Source organism: Poecilia reticulata, chromosome 8, assembly GCF_904066995.2.
Source record: "Poecilia reticulata chromosome 8, P_reticulata-male-v2, whole genome shotgun sequence".
In the NCBI taxonomy this organism is placed as follows: Eukaryota; Metazoa; Chordata; class Actinopteri; order Cyprinodontiformes; family Poeciliidae; genus Poecilia; species Poecilia reticulata.
The window spans coordinates 21,456,909-21,462,932 of record NC_088837.1 but is presented as its reverse complement, the minus strand read 5'-3'; positions in this window follow the sequence as shown (position 1 = coordinate 21,462,932).

Below are 6,024 nucleotides of genomic sequence, written 5' to 3'. Positions count from 1 at the left end.
TGTGCAAAGCTGTGATAAAAAAAAAAAAAGTTTGTACCAATGGGTTTTTTTTATTATTATTTTTACCCAAGGAGGTCTAGGTTGGTGCTTTCTTTCCTTAACTAATGAAATAATTATTTGAAAACTGCTTTTGTATTTACTCGGATTATATTTATCCAGTAGTTCATTTTGTTTTATGATATGAAATGTTTAAGTTTGACCAAAAAAAAGCTGTTCTCCCTAATCTGTAGGAAGGTAAACACTTCTTCACAGTGCTGTGCTTGTCTATTACATTTATATTTCAACTGTCAAATATGTGCAGATAAATTGCATTTGGGTCTTAATCTACAGAATGCAGCTCTTATTTCTTTACATTTTTGCTCCTATTTGATACCTATTTTCAAACCACATAAAGTAGAGCAATAATTGTTTTTTTGCATTAAACCTTAAGAGTTACACTTACTTAACGCTGTTTGCTTTCACGGGTTTATAGTAAAAAGGCGAACGCAAACACGTCAGAGAAACCCAGGCGCGGGGTAAATCCCTATAGATCAGGTACATATGGATCAGGTAGATTGTTTACAGCACTTCCTGGATTGGATCCTACGGAGCCCCCTAAGGAACACGAGGGATTTTATTTTTCTTTTGCGTTACGTCGCAATAGGCTTTGCGTTCTCTCGCCACGATGTACTGATTGGTTAATGAGGCATAATTTAATGCTGTAAGCCTTTCTTACGGTGTCCATTGTACTTTCTGCTTTGATATAAGGCTTTTGTGAAGTTTTTTCATGAAAGTCGTTGGGAAATATCTGAAGTTTTATATATTTTCTTTAGAATGGAAATGCACCACAAACCTATGATATAAACTTGGTAAACTTTCCGTAAGAAGGAAATAAATAAAAGATACATCCAAACTATTTGGACTATATCTGAGTTATTATCGCGGGGTAATAAGTCATCTGACAGTTTTGATTGTGTCTCTTTGTGTTGGTAGTCTGAATGGTTTAATTTTTATGCGCAGTTCCATCCCAACTTTACTCAAACAGACACAAACATGCTGAGAATAAATCGATTTTCAATCAGTTTTTTGCACCAAAGAGTTGAACACGGAGGCTCTTTAAATGTACATACATTTAAATTTTAAATTGGCCTTTTTGTAGACAAAATAGACCAGAAAATATTGCAATAAGGATGCTGCGAGAGAACGCAAAAGTTTTGCGAGGTAATGCAAAAGAAAAAAAAAAAAAAAAAGATATTTAGGGGGTCTCCGTACACAGCAATCAGTGACTTCATTTCCGGCGGCGTGGATTTTTTTTTATTTTCGCTCACTTTTAGCAAACTCGCTCTCGACCAACACCCACCAAACATCACATACACTTAATGCAGACACAGTTATGAAACCACGCAGGGACAAGAAGCTTTCTTCTTTCTGCGAAGCTCTGGGGCTCACCGCAGCAGATCATGATGACAATGAAGTTTCCACGGATTCTTCTGATCCGGATTTTGCCGACAGTGGAGATGAAGCGGATTTTCTTGAAGGCATCGATCCACTCCATGAGGAGTAAGTACATATATACCCTGCCAGCATGCCTAGGCGGACCTCATGTGGAGGAAAGGAGGGCTGATATATGGGTACCATATGGGTTTGTCCGCGAGTTCCATGGTGGCCCCACAAGGGTTTGCCCATGTAGGACCACAGCCCACCTGGGCCCTAAATGGACAAACCCATGTGGGGCCCATTTGGGCTGTGGCCCTACTTGGCCCTATATAAAATTATTTTTGTGAGTGAGAGAAAAACACAGGAAACGTGTGATTTTTTTTTTTATGTTATTAATTTCAGACTGAAAAAAAAATCTAACTCATCTGTAACTTCTGTGTGTGCAGTGAAGGTGATTATGTGGAGGAGAAGAAGGTCAAGGTGAAAGAGGAGAAGGATGATGTAGAGCAAAAGGACGATAAAGATGCTATTGTACGTTCTGTCGTGGCGGGAGGAAAAGGGAGAAAAAGAAGTCGGAAGAGTCGGTTTAAGTTAAGTAAAAAAAAGCGCTCCAGGTCAGAGACGCACTCAAGTTATAACGGCAGATGGAAAACGGAAAAGGAGCCTGACCATATGCCACGTCCTCCACTCCATTTCTTCCCAAAAAGAAAGCCAGGTGTGCAGCCACCACTTTCATATAGCAAAAGTAATCCATCTCCATCAGAGCTATTCAAAATGTACTTCGACCAGACTACCATCAAAATTCTGTGTGTAAACACCAACAAAAATGCAGCAAGACATTTGGCTGCCGGGAAAAAATGTAAATGGACTGACATCAAAGAAGGGGAAATGTATCAGTATATTGGGCTCACACTGTACATGGGGATTCTGAAACGGCCACAACTCAAAGATTTCTGGAAAACCACCACAATATTTCAGGTTTTGTACCCCCCCAAAGTAATGCCCAGAGATCGGTTCATAAACATCACTGCCAACATTCACATGAGTGACCCTGTGGCTGATGCTGTCAATGACAGCAAGAAAGGCACCCCTGAATATGACTGTCTTCACAGACTGCGGCCCCTGTACAACAGTGTGCAGGTCGCCTGCAAAGCTGTGTACCAACCCCAGCAACACCTCTCTGTTGATGAACGCATGGTAGCCACAAAAGCAAAAATTCGCCTGAAGCAATATATGAAACGCAAGCCGACAAAGTGGGGGATAAAACTTTTTGTGCTGTCTGACAACACAGGCTACACCATTGACTTCCAGATTTACACTGGGAAGGCCTCTGAGCCTTCTGGAAAGGGGATGTCCTTTGATGCCGTCATGTCTCTCATCAAAAAAGCCTACCTCGGATCTGGGTACCAGATTTACGGTGACAACTTTTACACCAGCCCAGCGCTGTTCAGTCACCTTTACGAGCTCGGCTTTGGAGCATGCGGGACATTCAGAAGCACGAGAATCGGTATCCCGAAAACAACCGAGAATGCCCTGACAAAAAAATCGCCACGAGGGTCTATTAGATGGATCAGAGAGGGCCCTCTCCTTTTTGTCAAATGGATGAACATAAGGGAGGTGAATTTGTGTTCTACCCTACACACTGCCTTTTCAGGAGACACCATCAAAAAAATGGAAAAGGCTGGAGGAAAACTTCAAGAGCTCGAGTTTCCAGTGCCGCCAGCCGTCTTAGACTACAACCGCTACATGGGGGGAGTGGACTTGTCAGACCAGCTGATTGGCTCCTACTCTTCACGGCGAAAGAGCAGAAAGTGGTACATGACGGTCCTGCACCATTTCATAGATATTGCTGTTACAAACAGCTATCTACTTCACAAAGAGATGTGTGGTAGACTGAAGGAGCGGGCATTGACACACCAGCAATTTTTTGAGCAGCTGACAACTGAGCTCTGTGGAGTCTCACCAACAGTCCAGAAGACGAGCTATGACCATTTGCCTGTTGCAATCGTCGAGGGGGCAACTGGGTCGAAGAAAACAACTGAGGGGCGCAGAAGGTGCAGGATTTGTAAAAGATCTACTCCCTTCATGTGTGAGGCATGCAAACTTCCTCTGTGCGTCATTGTGGACAGGAACTGCCACAAGGTCTACCACAGCTCCGGTGGTCGTGGTAAAAAATAATGTCCTTGTAAGATGATGAATGGCACAATGTCATATGTAGAACACGGACTGTGCTGATGTAAAAACGTTTCTTTGTGTGTATATGTGATTTATTCAAACTGGGGCCAACATACAAAGTACCGGAGACACTACTACTATAAAAACGAGAAATTACTTTGTTCTTGGTTATCTATGCACATGTTTTTCTCTGTCATACTGATTGTTTGTTCTATTGTTTTTTTAAAACTTGTTTGAAATAAAATAAAAATGAAAACATTTCTATTATTTTTTGCTACACATTATAGAATTTGTTTCAACTAAAAAATTAAGTTTACAAAAGTGTTTCACACAATATTTTTGTATTGGTAATTTTGAGGGATAAAATTAGGACATTTTTTAACATATTTAGTATATTGCATTGATATACTAAATATGTTAAAAATCATAAAACGAATGTAGTGTTTTGTGATTTTTTTTTGGCATTTTGTTTACTTGTTATGGATTAATAACATACACATTTTGAAAAATAAGGATATAAGTATTGCATTGATATACTGAATATTGAAATGCTAAAAAAATAGCTCCACAGCATTCAAAGATGTAAAAATAAACTCTGCCAAAACTTTATAATGATAGGACATAATTAAAGATGTATTGAAAAAAGATTATTAAACACAAAAAATGTGGAACTAGGAAGTGAACATGATTTAATATACAATAAGCAAACATTATGTGGTATTCTAAAGATAATCTGCGACCTTTATTTTGAATGCGATATAATCCCGTAATGTGGATTTCCCTTTTACAGTAATCAAGCTTTTATTTTGAAAGCCATAATAAAAAAAGATAACACCGCTTTAATTCATCAGTAAATGGGGCAGAAGCGCCATCTGTTGGTGATTTGTATCATTTGCACAACTTCAAAAAAAAATTCCCTAAAGCTTTAACTACCTTCAGTGCATGCAATACATTGTGCATGCGTTTGTTGTGATCCATTAAACTGAAAGTGAGTGTTCTTCTTCATACTATATGAACATTGATTAGATTATTAATATTTTGTGTGTGTTATAACACAGAGCAGCTGGGAAACTTGGAGAAAGAATATGATCTATCCAGGAGAACAAACATAACGACACAACTACACACAAAAAGCAGGTTTGGGGAGTTGGGAGGTACAATGTTTGAGGTAATGTTTTTCTTTAACGTGATGCAGCCTCGGGATCGGTTTTTGAATTGCACACAAAAAAAAAGTACATCTGCACTTCCTGTCTTTTTGAACCCCTTTATGTATTTTGCCTCAAATTACATGATTTAATATCTTTTATCTCTGCTCAATAGCAGCAATAACCAGGTTAGACTGAGTGTGAGATTAAGTCATGCCTGCTAATCCTCAGAGGCTGTGATCTGTGCAGGAGCAGCTTGGGCTGTGTAGCTGCAGCTCCTGCTCCTTGATTTGAGGAATATGGGGGCAGCTCTGGAATGGTTTCCCAGTCTTACCAGTCGTCAGGGTTTCACATTAACAGCAGTGTACCTCCTCTTCCTCAAAAGAATTCACAGTTCAGCTTGCTTATTCGCCAAGGGTGAAACTGGGCCTGTTTCTATTAGTAGAAGTAGTTGGCCTGTGTGTTGTTTGGGAGCCATTGGATTCCTGGTGTTTACAGGCACAGTTTGGAGGAAACCAATAACTCCCAGTGACTCCCTGTAAAAGGTCACACGGCAAATAACCCATTTCTCCTTTTTAATGAAAGCTAAATAGTTTATGGAAGCTGTGAGGGTACTATAAAAATATGTGGATGTATTAGCTAAGCATTTAGAGTTGAAGATAAATGCAGTGTTGTGAACTCAACAATGAATTCAAACACATTAAATTTATGTTTATCTGAAAAAATGTGAAACACAAAAAAATCAAGATAAAACTCCAGTGCATGGTTTGTCTATTTGCACCTGTGTAGATTAATTTTATATTTGTGCAAAAGCAGATAAAGGGGCTATATGGCAGTTTAAACTGTAAAATATTAGGAAAGTGCCATGTACACGTTTAACTATCCGAGAACTAAAGCAAAGATCTGGTGCCGACTACTTCCTGAAGCAACAGCAGTTAATCGAAGTTGATGGGCGGCCGTTTAATACAAACATCAGTTATTCCCAGTTTGCTTATAATGTAGTACAGGTTGTGATCTGTATTGCTTTAAAAAGACGCAGCAAACCTTAAATTTATTAAACTAAAGATAACGATGTAATGGAAAACTTGCACGGGAATTGTGTTAGTCCAGGAATTAAACGGAGCCAATGAAAGCACGTTGGCCTAGTCAGCTGAGGAGTAAATACAATCATTTATGTTGCTGGTTAAATTTTAATAGACTACCATGGACAGAATCAGAGCACACGCTTTATAAAATGTTACTTAACATTAGTATTTCTGTTTTATTCACTTGGATTATGACAAGATAG